A 22,600-nucleotide genomic window follows, 5' to 3' on the forward strand; every position below is an offset into this window, starting at 1 on the left:
ACATCCATGAAAACGGAAATGAAAACTCCCCTGATAGAGTCCACATATTCAATATATCTTTACAACTATATAATAAAGAGAAGATGGCATATATATTCAGATGAACACTGATGAACCTCTTGTGATATCAGGCTCTGAAATGACATCAAATCCCATTTTGAACGTGCTGCTTCCTGCTCCCCGGTATCTGGATATCTACCAACGCTTTGATTGGATCTCTCTTGGACGCCGTAAATGCCGAGAAACTCCAGTGACATCTCGAGGCCGTCCGAGCTGCTGGACCTTCTGGGTGTTTGGGGGTTGTGCATGGCTGCTCAACAAGGTTTCCAAGAGAGAGAAGAGAAGCAGACTGACCGGAGCAACCAGCCGATGTTTGGATACTGATGAGCCGTCAGCATATTAACTGTCAGGTGCGATGTGTTCATCCCCTCCAGCTAGAGAAGGTGCTCATCAGCAGCCTCCCAGCATGTAAATGGTCCGGGAGCGAGCAGGGCCGACCCGGAGCCTTTTTGGCCAGGGGTATTTTTAGCCACACTAATCAGGGAGCTTATTATTTCTGGGGTTCACAGGAACTTTGAACTGCAGACTCTCCTGGCCTAAAAGATTCATGAAGGAGAGGCTATCAGGGGACCTCCTCAAGGCTGGAGAGGTCAGAGGTGGGTGTTATCCCTACGGCAACCACAGAAAAACAAATTAGATGTGTTAAGGGTGCACTACTTGTACATTTATTGTATATGTTTAATGTAGCGTGTTGTGGGTGTAACTGATTTATAACTGGGGGGGAACATATTGACATATACAGCCAGGTGGAGATAGATGGGACTGGTTATCCGGTCCAATTAAAAAAGCTTAGCAGTGCAAAGTAACTCGGGTAAAGTCTATCGATGTTGCACGGACAGACATGTTGTCCAGTGTAAAGTGGTGGTGCTAATAAGGATCTGAGGCATACAGTGATATGTTTAATGTAAAGGCACAGTTCTGCTGTAAATCCAGCCCGACCACACCAAATGGAGTATGAATGGCACGGCAGTTTGTAAGTCATTTTGTATGCAATAACAATGTTCTTGCGTTCCGGCGTGTCATTTCACACCATGTAGTCATCGCTGACCGCAACGTAAACACATCCCAATGAATATGTGACGTTCAGAGCTAGTGAAGTAGAATAAACAGCTGCTTATCGTGGGTGGGAGGGTCCAATAAACACAGTACCTTTAACCAGGAGACCAGGGTTTGTGTCTTAAAGTGTTCAGTTATTCTGAAGGGTGCCATGCTGTGGTTCCAACACCCCAACGGTCTGAAAAATATCCCGACAGCCCGTTATCTAGAACTGAATTATTATGCATAATTACGTCATTGGACCTTCCTGGTTGCAATATTGTTTTTGTAACCATGTTGAGGAAATCTCAGATTTATGTGGCCCTAATACTCCGTCGTACCGTCGTACCATTGACCTACAACAATCATAAATAAAAATGAAAATGTAAACAAAAAAACAGTTATTCATTTCCATTTTTAAAACTCCACAGGGAGCCGCTGGAGAGGATCTGAAGAGACGCAGGTCGCTGACCGCTGGTCTAACTGATATAACTCCTCATGCCTAAACTTAACCAACCCAACCAACGAATGCAACGAGTACTAAGAGGCAGAGCGCTGGTCGATGCCTTGGTGTAAAGACCATTTCAACCAGTAGAACAGAGATACTGGAGAACATCCTCAACCCTGCCTTTAAGTTACACCACTGCCTTTAAACAAGTGGTTTTATTGCCTGAGACGTGACCGTTTAACGGGAACAACTTAACATTAAATTACACGTGAGACAGACATTTCACGACGTTAACCCCACGGCGTGAAATGACACGCAAAAAGCTTATAAATGCGTTGTCATGACGCGCAGGATGTCCTTAAAATGGCGTGCTATCTGTAAGCCTTCCCGTGAGATCAGGTTGGTAAATCTCTCTGTTCGGGATTAAAACGTTTCCTTTGCATTGATTAGATCATTAATTATTATTATTAACGGATAACAGTGAAGTTATTATGGATGCACTTGTAAATCTTATTAGATTGTGAGTGTATACGATGGCCTCTTGGAAGAGAATGCCTTTTGTGTATAAAAGTTAATCTAGCGGGGGCCAGCTGGCGAGGGAAGCATGTAGATTACAGGGTGAATTGCCTGCAAAGCGCCGTTCCATTTGAATCGTCAATGTGCTTCCTCCATTTGACTCATACAGAGAGCGTTCTGGCTCAGATAGAGCAAAGACAGATTCCATCAGGTCCTTATCTGTTACAAGTTGCATTGCTTGCAACTGAATTCAATAGGTACCAATAATGGTGTTATTTTGTTAAACATTAGGATACCTGGTTTTCTGCACTGGTCAGCAGCAGCGAGCTATACGAGGAGGAGAAAGCATATAAAACACGCCGGGCGCACTTCCCCTCCCCGCTGTCCGATACCATGAATGCTGTATTATTCCGATCATTTTTCTGACTTTCTGGAGGAAAAAGTAATTTTATCTTGTAAAGGGATGTATTTTTTTTCCTGCACCCCCACCCCCCCCGCCCGGTCCCCCGAGTGGTGTATATTGTTCTGGGATGAAGAAGTCTTCCAGCTGCATTGATACATCATCGCAGCCAACCGCAATCACTGTCTGCAGACTGTCAGCAGAGACCAATTTGGGCCACATACCCTCTGACCATGACATTTAAGAAAAATTAATCCCACTCTAAGCCTTCGAAGAGAATTAACTCTGCTGCAAACCCCCGACTATCACCAGCCCTGTACAGAGGGCCGGCGGTGTGTGGGGTCTGCCGTTCTCTTGTGTTGATCAATAGGACAGAAAGTGTTTGACAGCTTTTGTGCGAGTCGGCTGATTCTTTTGTTGTACGACCGGATGACGCCAGCAGAAGCGCCTCTCTCCCCCCCATGCAGATATGCCTAACATTTGAATTGGATGACAGACTGAGTGTTTGAGTGAGAAGCCCTGAGTAACCACTTAGGGAGCTGCCAGTCACACCACTGACATCGCTGTTTTCTGCGTGTTGATAAAAGTGCGATCGAGGCGGCGGCGGCGGCGGCGGTGGCGGCGGTGGCGGCCTGCGAACAACACCGAAGGTGCTGCTTTCAAAAGAGAGCATCTGTGGGAAGCTTTCATCAACCCGGGGAGGAACAAGTCTCTTCCCTCAACACAATTCATGTGGAGCCAAAGCATTTGGATAATAGCCACGTCTGCGCTATGATAGAGACTGAAAGGATGACGGCTTTTTGCCCATTAAGGCGGCAGCAACACTCACAGATACACTATTGCAGGTTATTAGTGGGCTTGAGCAAAAAAGCACTCAGCAACATGACAGTGAGACATCTCACTGAGACAAACATACATCCCAGCATCATGTGGCGTGTCACAGCCTGAAAGGGAGTCGAGGCGGGAACACTCTGATCATCACTGCTATGAACTAAAAGCCTCACAAAAAACGACGTCTTTGACAATTCCTAATATTTCCTCTTTACGTTCCAAACCTGCGTGTTTCTGCTGCTATCAGGTTGAACAACGCGTGCATCTGTTCCCCGACTCTGAATGAGACCAGTAAAAGTTGCTTCATGTAAAGTCCCTTTGATTGCTTAAGACACCTCGCATGCCTCCGCTTTGCAGCGGAACACAACGAGCCGCACACTCCATCTTATTTACATTTCCCTTTTCATAACCCGTTCTGTTACAGCGAGAGCGCAGAGAAGGTGGCGAGAGGAGGAAGGGAAGGAAGGAAGGAAGGAAGGAAGGAAGGAAGGAAGGAGGAGAAAACAGACAAGAAAAAAGAGAAGAGTGTGTTTCAATGCCAAGGTGCCGGGGCCTCTTTTTAAGCGGTAAATGTTCTGACGGGGGAAGAAGAGAAGGCGATAATGAGAGCAGAACTCCTTTCCAAGACAGCCGCATTGTTTTAATTGTTCCGACCGGAGAAGCGAGGGAGAAAGAAGCCGAGTCTGTTTTCTTAGAGCCAACGTTAAAAAAAGAACAACCTGGCTTTTTCCCGGCAATGTGTTGGAGCAATTATACACAAACCCTGTAATTATGCATATCTTTTGGAAACATGTAAAAGCTGTATGGAAATGAGACTGGGTAAGCAGCACACGCCGCGCCCCCCCACGGCTGTGCATTGTTTGATATTTTAGGCAGTTTTGGCAAAGTAATGGGGAGTTTAAGGCACGTTGTTGCTTGTGTTTGTTCATGAAACTGTGTCTGGGAGGAAGGTCGGTCAGTGTGGACAATACACCCCCATACCTCCTCCTTCCTCCTTCCTCCACACATCCTCTCTCCTTCCTCCTCTCCTCCTTCGTCTCTGCATGTGCTAGGTCCCACCCTTAATTAAGTCTGCTGGGGTTTAAAGTGTTGAATCTTGTTTAAAGCCCATATCAGCACATTTAAAAGGACTGTGAGAGTGTGCATGGTAATCAGGACATCCAGAGCTGTTTGGGTAGCGCCGTTTGGCCACCGAGAGCCCGATTTCAGACTTCATTCCTTCACAGTTGTGTTTTTCTCTCTCTGCGTATGTTCTTGGGAGGGAAGGAGAGGGTGTGATTATTCCCAACTGTCATCCAGCATGTTTCCTTTGTACCAACTCAAGGCTCCTACCGCTCACAATTACCACAAGTTAATCTTATCACAGTAAAAATTCAATTACTTTTATCAAGGTTATTTCATAGGCTACAGATGTAGCCTGGGTAGACCCCATTCGGCTGGCCATTGTGTGCTTTTGCGTGTTTCTGTGCCAATAATTGAGCTCGGCTTTCTACCCGCAGAACGCCGCGTCCCGAGCAGCAACAATGCAACATGTAACGGCTCTATGAGAAACCAATAATGGGGGGCATTACCGCGGTTCACCTCGGGCCGAGCACCTGTTACCGCGTCTCCATTCTGTGCTCACACTGACATTTAAAATGGGCATTTTGGGCATTGATAACAGGTTAGAGGCAGGCTGCGAGCCAGGAGTCTGATGAAGGCTATTTAAATGCTTGCAAAGTGGCGAGATTAAAATCGAATAAGTGCAGCTTTTTCCCTCCCTTTTTCTGCTTGACTTATCTGGATTCGTTCCCCCAGACCCGCGCCGCACTGGATTCTGGGTGACTCCCCCCCCGCCCAACACACCAATTACCCCTGGATGGATTTTTTTGGAGTGAAGCAGGATAATTGTGTAATTATCTGGGTGAAATGGGAAGTCTAATGTGTTAAAGGGGGATTTTTTTTTTAAGCCGCTGTGAAAAGTGGAGACGGCGGAGTAGGATGGTGACGCTGGTGACGTCGCAGCGCCTCCTGATAACAACATAGATGAATACATAGATATGACCAGAAAGGTATCAGGTCATATGACTCACCTGCTGGAGGCATGGACTCCTCTAGACCTCTGAAGGTCTGACCCATGGAGGCATGGACTCCTCTAGACCTCTGAAGGTCTGACCCGTGGAGGCATGGACTCCTCTAGACCTCTGAAGGTCTGACCCGTGGAGGCGTGGACTCCTCTAGACCTCTGAAGGTCTGACCCATGGAGGCATGGACTCCTCTAGACCTCTGAAGGTCTGCTGTGGTATCTGGCACCAAGCCGTCAGCAGCAGATCCTTTAAGTCCTGTATAAGTTGCAAGGTGGGGCCTCCGTGGATCGGACTTGTTGGTCCAGCACATCCCACAGATGCTCCATCGGATTGAGATCTGGAGAATCTGGTTCTGATGCTCACGACGTACCCATTGTAGGCGCTTTATGGCGGCGGACATGGGTCAGCATGGTGCACCCTGACCGGTCCCCGTACCATCAAACTGCTCCTCACTGTGTGTTCTGACACCTTTCTATCAGAACCAGCATTAACTGTTTCATCAGTTTGAGCTCCAGTAGCTCTTCTATTGGATCAGACAACACGGGCCAGCCTTCACTCCCCACGTGCATCAATGAGCCTCGGGTCTGACCCTGTCGCCGGTTCTCCGGTTCTCCTTCCTTGGACCACGTTTGGTAGGTCCTGACCACTGCAGACCGGGAACATCCCACAAGAGCTGCCAGGTGCCATGGTAACCAGATAATCCATGTTATTCACTATACTGCTCATACCAGACCATGTAAGGTGTGTTTTACTGCATGTGACCTCAGCTTTCTGTTTCTAAGAGGATGATCGTGTCAATACTTTAAACTGACAGAACATTCACTTTTACATTGTGCTCACTAGATATGTGCATAACATTATTAAATGTACAAATCTCAACATACAACACTTCTTTGATATATAATCAATGTGTCTTCTTATGTAATAATACCATAACCAGAAGCATACATTGATGCACATACTGTATATAAGGTGCGTAGTATAGCTTCACACTGGCAGCATCCATTCTTGTTAACATTTGCTAGATTGCAGCTCTCTGGTCTTAATTGATATAAGAAAAGAGGGAAAAAATCAATGGAAAGCCATAAAGGTATTTTTCCCCCAAAATAACACATTGCATTGACCCTAATCCAAATCCACTCAGAAACCAGGCAATTTCTCACTGCCAGTCTGCAGACCCCGGCTCTAGTCGTGGCTGCAAGCGGGCGGTAAACACTCACTTGTGAAATGGGGGGTGGGGGGGCATAAATGAAAATTCAAGGAAAGGGAACATAAGATATGTTGTCTGCTTTCAGCGGTTGTTAGAAAATAAATTGCTTTTGAAAGTAGAAATGTTTACCTCAATTGAGAAGCGTTTTATGCCCTTGACAGAAAATTATTTCACAGCTTCTCAAGCAGTCGCTCCTTCCAATGGTTATGTTTCCTTAACCCCACCAAATAACATTGGCCTTCACATTCAGCTGCAGTATAAATAGCCTACTTTGCCCATGTTTTGGAGGACTTTCTCTATTGGTTCCTCAACTAATTCCTCTCCTCTTCTATGGAGCAGCTGGAGGAGCAGAACGGAACAGAAGGAAAATGGTACATTGGTGTTCCTGGAGCTCCGGTGTCTGGAGTGAATTTGTAGGAAAACAATGAGAAGATCGGATGAGGAATAACACAGCGAGAGCTGAACAAATGTGTAACTGCAAATGGAAAAGCAAAGATGTTGCCAAATACTTCACAGCAGTTGAATAGAGACGGTCCTCACCAGAAAATGACAACATTGGTTGTTTCAGCTCTCAAAGTGCTAGTTGGAGGTTTACTTCTTTCTCCTGAGAAAACAGATTGTTTGACTTTGACAGCGGAGGCCATGACTCACATCTCGTCTCCTGCACACAGTCAAGGCTGATCGCTTTCAACCATCATCACAGTCTTCCACTAAGCCTTATAGTTATAGTGTAACTCTGGTTACTCCTACCATGATCTGTTAACTCCATCATTACTAAGTGAAGTCTACTTTCAGAGGGCAAAGCACAGGTATGGATGGAGTCATTCGGTCCACTTCAATGTTTGTTTAAACTGTAGGACGACAGAACGCTGACAACAAACATGATACATCACTGTCTTACGGTGTCGCACTGTGTCACTCTAAGCAATCATTAACTCAATCGGCATGATCTGGAGAAGCCAGTTCACGCTTTTATTATCTGGAGACTTGATTATTGTGATGCACCGTATGTTGGTCTGAACCAGTCTTCCCCCCCCCAAAAAAACCCCCCATAGTACTTTACTCTCTCTGTTGGCTTCCAGTTGTCTTTAGAATCCATTTGAAGCTCTTGATGTTTGTGTTTAAAGCCATTAACGGCCTTGACCGCCTTATTGGTCCCAGATTTGAACTCTCCGCGAGCATAACGGAGCTTTGTGGTCATCTGGTCAATTGTTTTGAGAAGTCCCAAAGTCGAGGTATCAGATGTGGGGTGATCGTGCTTTTGATTTTTATGTACCTTTTTTTTTATTTTATGATGTTATGTTTTTATTCCTGTTATTTCCTGATGTTAATGTGAAGCACTTTGGGCACCTTTTGGTTGTTGTAAAGGGATATACAAATAAATGTTGATTAGCATCGCAGGCACTATTAATTATTGACTGACGTCTTTATTAAAACAATGTGAGTTTGTTTGGCTGTAAATTGTAAACCAATTTCTGACAAAGCAGCTGCTCAAAGACAGTCCCAGAATACTGGACCTGTAATAAAATAACTTGTATTACCAGTAACCCTGGGTGTAGCCAACTTCAACTTTATTATATTTGTCATATACATACAAGTATATACATGGAATATGACCTCTGCATTTAACCCATCCCTACAGGCGCTACTTGGGGGTCAGTGTCTTAACCAAACCTTTAACATGGAGTTGGTAGATTGGGAAACCACTGTTGTAATGATGTTGATGAACGTGTTCCTCTACTTATACATCTACCTGTGAGCTCATTCATTTCTTTCCAGATGTGCACAACACACTTCAAAACAGCCTGACATTAGATTACATTTAGTTGCACTTACTCATTTACAGCTATGGTCGAAGTAAATGGCTGCTGAATTGAAAAAACAACTCTGGTGACACAAACTGTTGTGCCCTGGACAACACTTTGTGGTCGGCTCGTCTCCTCTTGAGTTCAGATTATTTTGTATATCTTAATACGTAATATTTAAGGATGTAGCAGCGGCTCAAAGATCTGCTCTGTCGGCATTTAGTTGACATTTTGATGAACACCTGCTGGTACACCGAGAAGAACAAGAACAAGAACAAGTAAAGTCAAATTTATGGAAGTATGACATGCAGAAGTAGAACACTGAATTTCACCTTTATACATATTTGGCATTATTAGTCTTTTGTCTTTTCATAGTGGCTTTAACAGTGAAGCTGGAGTCACAGCTTCTATTTTGTTTGAGTTAGGATGCTGAGAGTTTGGAGCACCTCTCCAGTCACACACACACACACACACACACACACACGCACACACGCACACACACACCGACACACACACACACACACACACACACACACACACACACAAAACAAACACATAATGGCAGCTTTAAAAGCAGAGAGCTTCAAGACTGCAAACCTCTTCCAGCCCTCATCAGTACGGAGAAATAACAAACACAAATATGACGGTGGAACAGAGATGTCAGGGCCAATTAGGTTGAATGATTTCATTGCAGCACTTATCTCTAACAAGGTGCCTGTAGCTAAATGCCATACACAGATACAAGAGGCGCCTCACTTTGTTTGGATAAAGGTCTGCGATCGTCAGCTGCACGAATTATCAACCGGATACCGGAACGATGCTGCAAGAGCCCAACGAGCGGACACATCTTAATGTAGTAACCACCGTAGTCCCCTACAGTACAGGTGATGCAGAGGTGGATCTAAGGGTGCTTTCACATCTGGGATCCGAGTACACTCGTCCCCAAAGTCCAGTTGGTTTGATGGACTTCTATTTAACGTGAGTAACGTTAGCAGTTAGCGAGTAGTTTTGTTGGCTTTTTTCAACGCCGCCGGTCTCTGCGAAATCTGTATACAGATTAGCCGGTTTAATAGTCTAAGATAGAAATAACCTCTCATTGCTAACGTGTCAGAAGCAGCTTGTTTTCGTCGTTCCTTTTTATGAGCAGCTATATAAATAAACCTTCATTTGATTAGGCTATACATTCTGATTTAAAACTTCTCCAGGAAGTTTTGTCAGATATATTACAACGTGGTGGTTTCAGCAGCCGAAGGAAGAGCAGCAATAATCATGATTGAATAGTGATGACGACTGTCATAAAGCTATGGTTGTCTGATCAAGTTAGTTCACCAAGACTAACGACTGCAGCAACACAGAAGAATTGACGATGACTAATTAGCAAATCCATAATGTTTCCCTCCTCTTAAGCATCTCCCTCGAGGCTGTTTTGAATCATTATGCAAATGGTGTTGTCAAATGTCAATTAACGTGAGCAGAAATCCTGTGATTTATTATTTTGAAGAGTTGTGTGTGCAGGAGGAAACTTTCTTCTCACAAGTCATTAAAACTGTGTGGGAGACAAAGGAAGGAGACGGAGGAGCAGCTAACCAGCATTTAGATGCACAGAGAGAGAAAACAGACATGTTGGTTAGATGCTATTACACTGACCAGGAGAGGATGCAGTACTGAGCCAGCTTCATGCTATATGATCATGGAAACATGCAAATAGCATGAAAGGTGGAGGAGAGTGTTACTAAAAGACTACTGGAGGTAGAGAAGACACAACAACTGTCTGAGAAATTAGGAAGAAGTTTGAAATTGAAGTATGGTGGTGGTGTGGTGAGTGACATTCTAACATTCGTATTATTTTACAGCTACATTTCTAGGTGTCTAAAAGGCGTCTTGCTGCTGCCCCCCGTCCACAGCACTACATCGCTTTGCTCCCGTGCTGGTACTGCTGTCTGTTTCTCCAGTATGGAGGCATACCGACCGTCATGTACTGTACGTAATATACACTGACTATGGAGAAGTACCTCAAACAACCACACTGAGAAACACCCAAAGTATCCCTTTAAACAGGCCATCATAGGACGTGTCTCTCAGTGAGATCTAGGACTACTGATGACAACCAAAGACTTCACCGTGTCTCTCTCATGATGGTCAACGTGTAATTCGGCAAACCAACCTAACCGTAACCAACCTGCCTCAGCGTCAGCCTCTCTTTGCTGCTAGCTCTGTAAATGTCAGATGTGTCGACGCTGTATAAACCAGAAGGTTCTCACTTCCAGCATTTCAGAGTTTGAGCCTTTTTCTGTAAACTTTTCTGAGCCCCTCCGTGTGTTCCAGTCTCCCGGTGACATTGTTGTTTTCAATGGTGCTTCATGGATCTCACAGGCTTACCAAACAATGGCTGGAGAGCCGGGGGAGGACACTAAAGCACTCGCTGTTCATGTAAAAAAACACTTAGAACAATCAACAGCTGCAATCAAAAACATGATGAAACTTTTGTTCTCTGTATTGTCGTGGGCCCGTCGAGTACGCGGCGAATAGAACGAGCGTGAACTTTAAACAGCGAGGGTGAAGTGGCTTTTTTAGAGGCGGCACAATTACCCAATAAATCAACCTATAAAAGACAACACCAGGTGTCAATTAGCTTGTGTAATTGAATAATTACTGGCCAGAGAGCTCAGGCACAGTCACCGCAGACGCCGTTCTCCAAATGTCAAAAAGCAATTGAAATAAATTACACATCTCTCAGATCACCCCGGCGATTAGGACAGCCATAACAATTCACTCCGTTTACCTGCAGTAGTTCCCTCACATCAGTACACACACACACACACACTGGTAGAGTCTCTGTGTTCTCTCTCCTGCAACAACTTCAGTCTGATCGTATTTCTTATTTCCTTGACACCATGAGTCTGTGTATAAATGTGTGCATTCTCCCAAATTCAAATTTAAAATTCAAGCGTGCATCAATATGTGGCGTGAACACATTGAGATAGAGCCTCGCCCCGCATGAATACTGACATAGACGTGGAATATACTGTACGGAGAACGTTGTTAAAAAGAACTTGTCAACAATTGATGGTGAAGAAAGCAGTAAGAGTCTGAGGCCTGCTGGTGGCGGCACAAAGACAGATAAACTGTCCTGCTACAACTTCCTTTGATTCCATCGGTACATTTTGTACATTCTCATTATCTGAACACACGGCGGATGTTTGTGAATTTTGGGGTTTGAATATTCGTTCCTCGTTCCTTTGGGAGCCACGTTTTCCTGGACCTGTCCATCTCTATTCCCAGGCTGGGACTATTTCTGCATTAAACATCAGTCATTGTCATCGTCTGTGGAAGCGGTTGAGGAATATCATATAAAGCTTCTTTAAACGAGCCAGACGATGTTGGTCACCGTCAGACTGGAATAGAGAAACATGATCAGCGAGGTGATCAGATGAAAGGCTGGAAACAAACAGGTTGGTCAAACTTATTTGGAACATAAAACGGCAAACAGTAAAACAAGGCCAAAGTGAGCATGGCTCACATTCCCCCCCCATTCAATGCTTGACCCCTACTAAAGTAGGGCCAATGGTTTTACCCTTTAGGAACTAATGGGATTAGTCTATTGAGCACAATCTAGCTTGTTATTATCAAAACCTTTGGGCACCCTGGACTTCTAACCCCCAGAAGGCACAACTAGACCACACCGTCAACCATCAGACCACAGATGAAGTTCCTGAGTTAAATAGTGTCCGAGTTGTACTCCGGAAACGAAAGTGTGACACGCGAACGGACGGACGGACGGACACGCGGAGTGCTATATAATTAACAATAATTTTTGTCATTACTGTAAACATCCATCATTTACTAGGGCAACCAATGAAAATCTTGGTTGACTGAAATTCGACCTGCTCTTCAACCAATAGTCAATTCAAACAGTCGATGAGGTTCCCAAAGTGCTTCACATTAACATCCAGAAATAACAGGAATAAAAACACAACATATGAAATCAAAAAAAGGTGCATAAAAAGGAAAATGTCACAGCGCTACTAGGTATTAAAAGCCAATCTGAATAAAGAGTATTAGGTCAGTGATGGTGCGATCACCTCCCAGCTTCTACCTCGACCTCGGGACTTCCAGAAGAAGTTGACCAGATGACCGCAAAGCCCCGTTATGCTCGCGGAGAGTTAAAATCTGGGACAAATGAGGTGAGGAGAGGCCGTTAATGGCTTTAAACACAAACATCGAGAGCTTAAAATGGATTCTAAAGCCAACTGGAAAAATATTAAAATATAGAAATTCTAATATGTTCAGGTTTTTTTAATAACCGTTATGAGAGCCAATCTGCACCACCCAACCTGCACAAATATGCCTGAATCAACCACCCGAACCGCAAAAAACACCAAATCGTGTTCTATATTGTTGAAGAGCAGCAAAAAGAAGTAACCCTTCATTAAAGACATGAACTCTTAATGGATTAAGAAATGCTTTTCTCCATATAAACACCAGCGATTGTCCGACCAGAACATATCGACCCACTAACTGCTTCAATTGTTCTTACTGTGGTCGTATGAACACTATTTTATGTGCATTGAGGGATTATTAGAAACATTTGACCTCCAAATAAAGAGAGGATTAGATCATCTGGATCAACGACTGCTCAGGTTTCAACTGATAAATACGGTCAAAGCTCCAGATCAGGACCCGAGCTGTCATGAAGCTGAATTATCCTACAGTATAACCCTAACCAGGCCATAGGTACTGACATTCAACTGTCTTCTTATGATGACCAGGTTTCCATTCTGTGTGTAGTTCAGTGTCTTTAGCTGTGAGATGCTGGTGTGAATGCTGCCGGAGCAGCGGTGGAATTTCCCCCCTCACATAACCTAATTAGAGATCACATCAGGGTTGTTAGGTGAATGGTTTATTCATTATCCAGAGGTACATTTAATGGGCCAAACTCATTTAGACGCTCATTATCAAACTTGGCAACAGATCATATTATCCGGGCGTTTTGATCTTTCTGAAGGACGTAAGTGTGAAGAGAGGCAGAGGAGAGAGGCGAGTGCACTGAAAACTAACAACGTGCCAGATCGGCGCTTTGATTAAACATTGAAGGATCGCCTCTCACACAAAGAACGCCGGCGTCTCTCTGCTCCGTTACCACGGACCCCCACGAGTCCCCCTCACCATTGTCCAGCCGGCGCTGCAGCCACGCCCTCCAGCCGGGGTTAACCTCTCCTTATTGGCTGGACCAACCTTTGATGGTTTGCTGGTGCGAACAGTGAGGAGGTGTATGCGGTATTTTCCCTCTTCCCTTCAGTCTAATGAGCAAACATGGGTGGGGACTGGCTTTTGATTGGCAGGCTAAACTAAATATGGAGTATCAAGGTCGTCCTTAATAAGATGCTGTTGATTCATGTTTGTCATGGATCCACTGGGTCTGCACAGATGATGTCCCATGATAGCGTGCGCTCATATTTTGAAGAAAACGGGATAAGGATATGAATAAAACAAGGAGTGGTAGGCACAAAGTATTGCTTCATGGGTAATTTAGATATTTTTTTCCATGTTCCATTTGTTTGATATGCATAATCATGTCACCATGATTGGCTAACCCTAGAGGAAGAAAAGAGTGACAGACTTGAAAAGCGGGAAATGAAAAGAGTGAAAGTTAGCTCGCAAATATGACAGTGAATTTGTCGGAGACGCTGCCGAGCGATCTGAAGCGCTGTGTTTCAGATGAAGGTCCAGGACGGAGGGAAAGAGCACAGTGGATTTATCACCGACATTAAGTAGTTCTTTATCTTTGAAATGACCAAAACCAACAAGGTGTTAGTCCGCCTCTCAGTACTCTGTGACTTCCCCTGTCTGTGGCTCTCAAACCCAGGCCCATCGGTTCTTACTGAAGACATACAGTAAAGAAGGCTGCTATTATACTTAAAGGTCCCACATCGTGCTCATCTTCAGGTTCATACTTGTATTCTGGGTTTCTACTAGAACATGTTTACATGCTGTAATGTTCAAACAACACATTATTTTTCCTCATACTGTCTGTCTGAATATACCTGTATTCACCCAACGCTCCGTTTTAGCGCATTTCAACGGAATTGCGTTGCTAGGCAACAGCTTGGGTCCATGTTTACTTCCTGTCAGCTGATGTTATTTACATACACAGGAAATAAACTGGGACACATTTAGAATGTTTACATTTAAAACTGTGAAATTGTCAAAATATTGTATATTTGTGACATCACAAATGGACAGAAATCCTTAACGGCTTGTTTCAAACGCAGAGTTTCTGAATACGGGCTGTGTGTGTTTATCTGTGGATTGAGTGTTTTGATTCTTTCACAGTATTTATAAAGAACTTAAACCTGCTTTATAATATAAAAGCAGGTTTTAGACTTGTCTTCAATCAGATTGTTTCTGATTAAACCTTTAACTTTTCTCAATGTTGCACTATTTGAAGAAGGTAAAGTACAGCTGCACTAACTGATTATTTTGTTGGCCAGTTGAGGGGGCAACATCTGACATATTATCACCTCATAAAGCAAACAGCTGAGCAACCTATCGCTGCGGATAAAACACGTAGAATATCATCAAACATGTGTTCATGTTCACATATGTGGAATCAATCAGCATGTAGACGACGTCTCAGAGTCCCATCCTCTTTCATTTCCCATCAAAACGTCGGGAAGATCACTCATTTCCCAAATTAAACATCTTTCACTGGTAACTTATTCAAGAGGTTCCAATTAGCTGGAAAGTGGTTCTTCATGATTGTGTTCCACCCCCCCTCACCACCACCCACTCCCCTTTCCCATTCAAATACTTTAAAGAAAGCCTTAAAGGAGAGCGCTCCCCCCCGCTCCATCCTTCTTTATCCGGTGTGTGTGCTGCTACTGAGCTCTATCAAGTGGTATAAATCTTTAATTTTGGAGATCAGCATTAATGGCCGAAACAGCCTCAGATCTGGGCTCCGCTCTTCGCTTTCATCCTCTCGGCTGGAGGAATTCCGGGAGGGGAGGGGAGGGGAGGGTAAGTGTGAGGGGGGGGGGTGTGCGATCGTTTGCTCCCATAAGTACACAAAATTAGCTGCTTATCAGTTGATCTCCGTACATGATCCCTCAGAAATCTTCTCTGCCGCGTCCAAAGCCGCTGCCTTCGCCGGAGCCTCGTATATCTCTGCCGGCTCCACTGAGAGACGGAGTGATGGAGGAAGGAGGTGGTGGTGGTGGGGGGGGAGCTCTAATTAAATCACTTTTCAAAGACAATAAGGCCAGAGCTTCCTCCTCGTCCTGAACTTCCCCTGTCGCCAGCAGACACTAAGCTTCAGCCTTTTACCTCGCAGCTCTGCGGCGTGAAGGAAATTGAATTGTCATTAATCTGTTTTAGCCTGCTGTGTTGCTCCTGTTTTTATCAAAATTCAGCCAGCTCAAATAAACAGGGAGGCAGATGGAGAGAGAAAGGAAAGAGATGGAGGGAGAGATACTGGAGCGGCGCTCACTGCAAGGCTGCTTCTGTTTTCATGTATCTCCTCGTTTGTTAACTCGTCTTTCTCCTAATCAATCAGGCACCAAACGCATCATTTTGCTCTTCTATTCTGACTTATTTTGCCGAATGCGAGCAGCAGTTATTCTCCAGGCTGCTTCATAATGTTGCCGTTGCTCCGTATTTCTCCACATTAATGAGTGCAGGCTGTGGAATTAGGCCGGGCGCTGCCTGTTAATGGGGCCTGTGAAAGCTGAAGAGTGACTGCAGCTCTCGTTAGCCGAGCCGGCGGCTATTGATTGCGGCGGGCCACTGGGGGCTCCCTACCTGCGGTTGACTTTGTACTTCTGCAGGAGTTGTAAGGGTCTGCTGAACAACAGGGACCACGCACATCTCAAACAAGGTCTATGAAAAGCCTATCAATTAGGCTTTGAAGGTCAAGCAAACTCTCCCTCCCCGCGCTCTCCGTCTCCGTCTCCCCTCTCTTGCTCGGTCTTGAGAAGGCGGTATCTCCTCTGCTCCCTCCAAAATACATCTGAAGACTCCATTCAATTAAATATCTCTCAGCTCCAGCTGCTCCCTAAGTGAAAGGTCAGCTAAGTCCAGGAGGCTAAAAGAGAAAGGCTTGGCTTCTTCACAACCCCTCCCCACAACAAAGCCTCCCCCAAGCAGGCGCTCTTGCTCTTAATGATACCCACTGGTCAATCCCTAACTAGCAGTGACAGTTACCCCCAGAAGCACCACTGCAGACCAGAGCCAATCGATCAGGTGAAAAAAAATACATATAATGATAACCCGCAGACATAATGTCAAGCCCTTGCACTGTCCCAATTGGTTGACATTCAGGTAGATAGTGGGGAGAGAGAGCTGGCCAGACATCAAAAGGAGGTGCAGCAGTGAGCTGTCTTGCTCTCTTGCGCCCACTGAGGTGGGTTAACCCTCTCACATGAACTCTAATTATCCACACTGTGGCCTCGGGGAGTCCCGGAGGAACGGCCAGCGAGCCCAACGACACACACACTCGATAACCATCAACACAAACACCGCCTAATTGAGTCAAATTGGGCCTCATTACTTAAAGCTTTAGTGCAGCCGTGTTGGAAGTGAAGCTGACTGGGTGTGTGGACAGAGACGTTCTGTTGGCCTTTTAGTTCAAACATCCATCGCATTGCTGCCAAACAGATTCCAAATCTTACTACACCGTGTTACACTTTTAAATATGGTTCATCTAATGGACCTTCAAGGCAACCATTGGTTTCCATTCATTCCCATTTCCACTGGTTTCCACCGGTGCTAACGACTTAAATGACACACAAGGTCATTTTCAGAGTCTTCCAAAGTGGTTAACTTTATAAAACACAGATACAAAAACAATTCATTCATTCATTTGATCTGACACCTCTATAGTTAATGTCTGGCTATGTTTAGGAAAGTGAAGAGTAAGAGTGTGGTAACGGAATAAAACTATTAAATACAAAGACCTCAATGAGCCACGGTGTTGCACTGGGTGACATGATGATGATGACATCATATTATGACAATAAAATCATAACTTTACCAGAAAAAAAATCATTTCCTCCACAAAGAGTCCGTTTCCTCCAGCAGGTCCGTGTGCTCCTTTCTTCAGAATAAACTCAGTTTCTTGCACAACCTTGTCCAGGTCCTGATGCTGATGATAATGTGCTGCTGATGAGCCAGAGGATGAAGTATTTGGTTTTTAGTGAAACCTAAACTAAAGTAGAACTTCACAAGATGCTCCACATTCCTCATATTCACTCTATTTCCCCTCTAAAATAACACGTACAATTACTGCTATATAATACTATCACTTTATTCTCATAATACTACCACTTCTTGTCTCGTAAACTTCTGACATTATTCTCATAATATTATGTCTTTATTCTCAAAATCTCAGATTCATAGTTTTTTCCTCAATGTGGCCCTGATATAATACTCCGCATATAAAACCTTGTGTTTGTGGGGGATGTTATTTTTAGGAGACCTGGCTGGCAGCTGTGACAACAAAACAAACAAGTTAAATCAGACTCAATCTTTGCTGCAACTCAACATCATTGGTGAAGGCAGCGCGTTGGTCAATCACATGCATGCATGTTCCTAGTGGAGGAACTTTAACTGCACATTTCTACAGTTTACCTTGACATGACTATTGTGAAGAAAAATACAATTGTTGTCGCCGTGCTAATTTTCCAGTCGTAAAATCCAGAGTATTATTGCTGTGCATTGTTTAGGCATCTGATAAACCTTTAATCTTATTAAGCTGTTACTCCAACTGGACTTCCTGCAATGTATTTCATAGAAACAGAGCGTCATACTCAGAAAACCACGCCCACCAGAGGGGAAAACAATTGGTGCCACATTATGCCACCAGGAGATAGGGTGACCATACTTTCAAACCCCCGAACCGGGATCCTTAAGTGTACCGCACGTTCATTCACACGCTAATATGCACACACCATAGGCGTTTTCATGAGGATGGCTAACTTGGCGCTCCTGTGGCACATTTGAGCACGGAGTGGGATCATAAAGATTATTATTATATTATTATTATAGGGGGGTGTATTAGAGGCTGTGATTGCCAAACATTATTTATCACATTCACTACTTTCTCCCTCTTTAATCACAGGACTATCCCCGTCATGACGCACTGACAGTTTGGGAGTCCCGTAGAGAGTTTTCCTCAGAGGAAACGTATTGTTGTCTGGAACTACGTACATTATTTTTCAACTTGTTTCACCTCAGGATGGAGACACCGTCCGGGTGAAAGACTGACAGGAACGGCCGGTCCTGAGGGAGTTATATAAGAGGAGCTAAATGCCTGTTGATGCGCAGAAGGAACTGTGTAGAGTAATTAATCAAAACGACACATTTGATGTGCTCATGAGCACGGAGGGTTCTGTTGTCCAAAACTACACTTCATGGAACCAGCGGATATCTGTTGTGTCCGTGCGTAATTGTGGCTTGACCGTGCGCAACATCACTCTCTACAGAGACTGCAGCGGTGCGCTGTGCTGGCTCTCTGTATACTTATCTCAAATTACAAATTAATTCATTAATTTATATATAAATAATACTGCAAAGCTTTCCAATTTATCCACATTCTACTACAACACAAGTTGCTTACTGTCAGAATGCTTCAGCTATCCTTACAGAAATATAGTTAGCCTAAAACTGACGTTGGACAAAGTGTGTGCTGCACAGGTATCCGATAGCCTACTGAGCGTCACCCAGTTTTCATTTGTCCTGGTGGTTCCTCACTTTTGTCTTCGGCAGCTTATAAAAACTTCGTTGTGTTTTTACCCTGTTGGTAGTGCGTCCCACCACGCAGTAGCTTTTAGGCTCTTTCTGCAGTTTGCTAGCAGACAGAATTGACACGGAGGCACCTTCACGCAGTACAAAGTCAGTAGAGAGCAAGTCTTAATTGTGCTCCGTCTCTATTGTGGTAAATGGGATAAAATTCTGTTTGTGCAAACACCGATATATGGTCCTGAATTGCAGGCAGACAAGTGGAACCATGCATTTACCACTGAGCTCAATATATAAGCACCATTGATCCGTCTGGTTTAAAAGCTGGTTCCACTTTCCAGTTCTTCACTTGGACTAAGAGACTTTTATCAATTAGTTGATATGATACTCAAACTAAGGCCTCTCCCCCGGTTCCCCTTCTCAGATTCGAGTCCCATTTTAGGATGTGAACCGGACAGACGGACTGACTCCAGTGGCGGATGAGAAAGTGCTGGTCTGGGCCGCCCCGAACTCCCATCAATAGGCTGCGGAGTGGCAGCCAAGCAGCAGTAAGACAGGATGGCTGTCGCTGCTTCACTGATTACAACGGCAGACTGCAGGAGGGTGCAGCGAGACGCTAAGAGACGGGCAGGATCCCTTACACTCTTACCTCTGATTTCTCTATCTCCCCTCGTCCTCTCTTCCCCAAATGAAAAAGCGCAGACTAAAGGCGATCACATTTCCCATATTATCAATACTATCTGCTCTGTGGCCCTGCTGCGATCCTGTCGCCCGTATGGCCTCGTAACCTTGTTCAACAGTCTCTGTCCTTCTCCACTGCTTCACTGCTCTTACTGGAAACACTGGGGACACTCTCCACTTCTGATGAGCCAGCACAATATCATCTCATCAGAAGCAAAGATAACTTCTATTATACCGTGGCCACAGAGAATAGTTCACTTTTAAAGAGGAGTGCTTCTGCACAGCAATGTTTGGGTTGATACCATTTGTTCCACAGATTTGGTTCTAAATTTAACCAGTTTTTACCACTGGAGAATGATAAAAAATGATCAATAATCCCTCCAAAATACCAGATTAAGACACCAAGACCTTGAGGAACACCATAGAAAAGCCATGCTGTGATTTGGGATCAAAAACTTTTGACATTTGGAGATTTCTGCAAGAATTGCATTTTTCAGCGATTGGATGGCAAGCACTAAAACTGCTCAGAAACTGAACTCTCATAAAGGGCAGTAAAAAGTAAGTAGACAATCTAAAACGAAATAAAAGACAATGATTATAAAAAATTATTAAATACATAATAAATAGATATAGTCAGTCCGCATGTTCCAAGCTGGATTACAAACCGTCTGAAAGGAATACGATTGATCACAACTCCTCGTTAGAAAGCTACGGTGGTGACGAAGCAGCTGTAAGTTAAAGTTAGTCTCTACATCACAGCGTTCCAGAGATACTCTAAAAAGAGTAACTAAAGTATGTTTCTGTTGTAACCGACAGCGTCGACCTCAGGGGGGTCAAACAAACTATGCAGTCAAAGATTAAAGTGCATCTAGTACATGTAGTTTAATTAACACTAAATATTTAAATATTGTTAGGCCAGCATGGTGACAACGTTTCCCTCTCCGACCGACAGCGTCCGTCTAACCAGTCCTCTGGATTCGTATTGATCCGGGGATCATTCTGCCCTCCATGTCAAAGAAAACGAATGCTGTTGAACACTTTGATTTTTCATTATATTCACGTCTCCACGGTTCCTCCAGCAGACCCGCCGGTCAATATCACATGTTACAACGCATTTCCCCGTACAATGATTACCTATTGACCCCCTCTCCCCTTATGGGAATGCTTTATATGACAGACGGTCTGGTCACATATTCAAATATCCTGTAAGCATCTCATTCCAATAAACACTAAATCCATAACTGGATTTGGATTTCTTCAGCTCTGGGAAAACTGAGAAGCTCCGAGTCCGACTGTCTCGTATGACACTTTAATGCTGTAGTAGTAGGCTTGTTCTGGACACACTTGGTAAATGCTCTTATTGTATGACAGCAGTGCTGACCGGTTTTCTGGAAATATGAAAGCTTTCTCATTGATTAAACATTTCTGCCGCTTTTGGATTTTGGACATCAAATAAAACATTTCTATTCTGTCATTTAGAGTCGATACTTTCATAGATCACTTTAAGACCGAAAAAGGATTTTATAAAGAAGTGGTTCCACTAAACTCTGACATTCTCTGCTTTCAAGTCTGGTTTCATTTCCTCGATGCAAAATCTGGTATTAAACTTGAGTCAAACTGTTCCATGACTGGAGACCTAAAGTGAGCCAGGCTGATTAAATTCCCTCTTCTCTGTGAGCGTTTCACCTGCAGGTTCAAAATGCCTCCTGAGTGCCTGAAACGGTTCATTTGTTGAAGCTGTCCCCTGCATCCATTTCTACAGGTGCTGCACTCAAAGTCATTCATTTCCTTTGGCTCCTTATTTCTCCCTTTATTCTGAAAGTACTACTTGCTCGCTTTGATTGAACTCAATGGGATTACAACAGAGTTAATTGCTCCTGGGTTTGTCCACTTATTACCATGTGAACTCCCCCGCCCCGGCTCCCATTGTTTCCAGGCCTTCCATAAAGATTACCTGCTCCTGCTGCAGAATTGCTCTATTGTCTCCTATGGAGCGTGGGCTCCAGATGAAAGGTGAATGGCATACAGTACAATAGAGAGGGCCACGGTGGCGAGAGCTGGCTGTATATGCACTAATGAAACTATAGGTAGAGCCTTTAAAAATAGGAGCGCTGGCAGCTCTCAGATTGAGCTATTAGACCCAGCTGATTGGATGTGCTACTTTATTTACCAGCAGGTAAGAAAAAAATGAAACGCAGCACGGCTCGAGGGACGGCAATGTTACCTCGGACTAAAATATCTCAACAACGACTGGACAGCCATGAAATTCAGAACACATATTCATGTTCAGAGGATGAATCTGACCAGCAGGTCGGTGCCTGTTTGGAGCGTGGCCGCTCGGAACGGCCCCCAGAAGCCCCGCCCCCCCCGCTGCAGAGAATTTATTAATATTGAACATGTTGCGTGTTTAAATTGCACCGCCTTCAACGCTGCACATCCTCGGGTCCCCAGCAATACATGCAAAGCAGATCGGATGAGCAGTTGTGGAGATATGTGAAGGACACACAGACAGAGGTTCTTTGCTTTATATCTCACCTGAGTGATCCAATAACTTCGTCAGCATCAAGTCAAAATGGTTTTCTTTTTAAAACTTTGGTTTATGACCAAATACCTGCAAAACAAATCTGCCGTTTTTTAACAGCTAAGATATCATCAATAGAAAAGCGATCACAATTATTATATTCACTCGACCCAGATTTTAAAAACACGTCTGCCTGCACAACTACGCTGTTCACTTTGTGCACTATGGCGTTCACTATCTACACTACTCTGTACACTATCTACACTACGCACCGTACACTACACCATACACTA

The 22,600-nt window shown here is 44.3% G+C and overlaps 1 long non-coding RNA gene across 1 annotated transcript; it reads right to left on the reverse strand.

The window, feature by feature from the left end:
* Positions 1–1,441: 1,441 nt before the first annotated feature.
* Positions 1,442–21,879, reverse strand: LOC119483050. The gene is made up of 4 exons (XR_005205600.1): positions 21,869–21,879; positions 17,476–17,482; positions 16,242–16,246; positions 1,442–1,578 (listed from the first exon to the last, which is right to left on the reverse strand). It is a non-coding gene; the product is annotated as an uncharacterized LOC119483050 (long non-coding RNA).
* Between the last annotated feature and the right edge of the window lie 721 nt (positions 21,880–22,600).

The sequence above is a fragment of the Sebastes umbrosus genome, chromosome 23 (assembly GCF_015220745.1).
Source record: "Sebastes umbrosus isolate fSebUmb1 chromosome 23, fSebUmb1.pri, whole genome shotgun sequence".
NCBI classification, from domain to species: Eukaryota; Metazoa; Chordata; class Actinopteri; order Perciformes; family Sebastidae; genus Sebastes; species Sebastes umbrosus.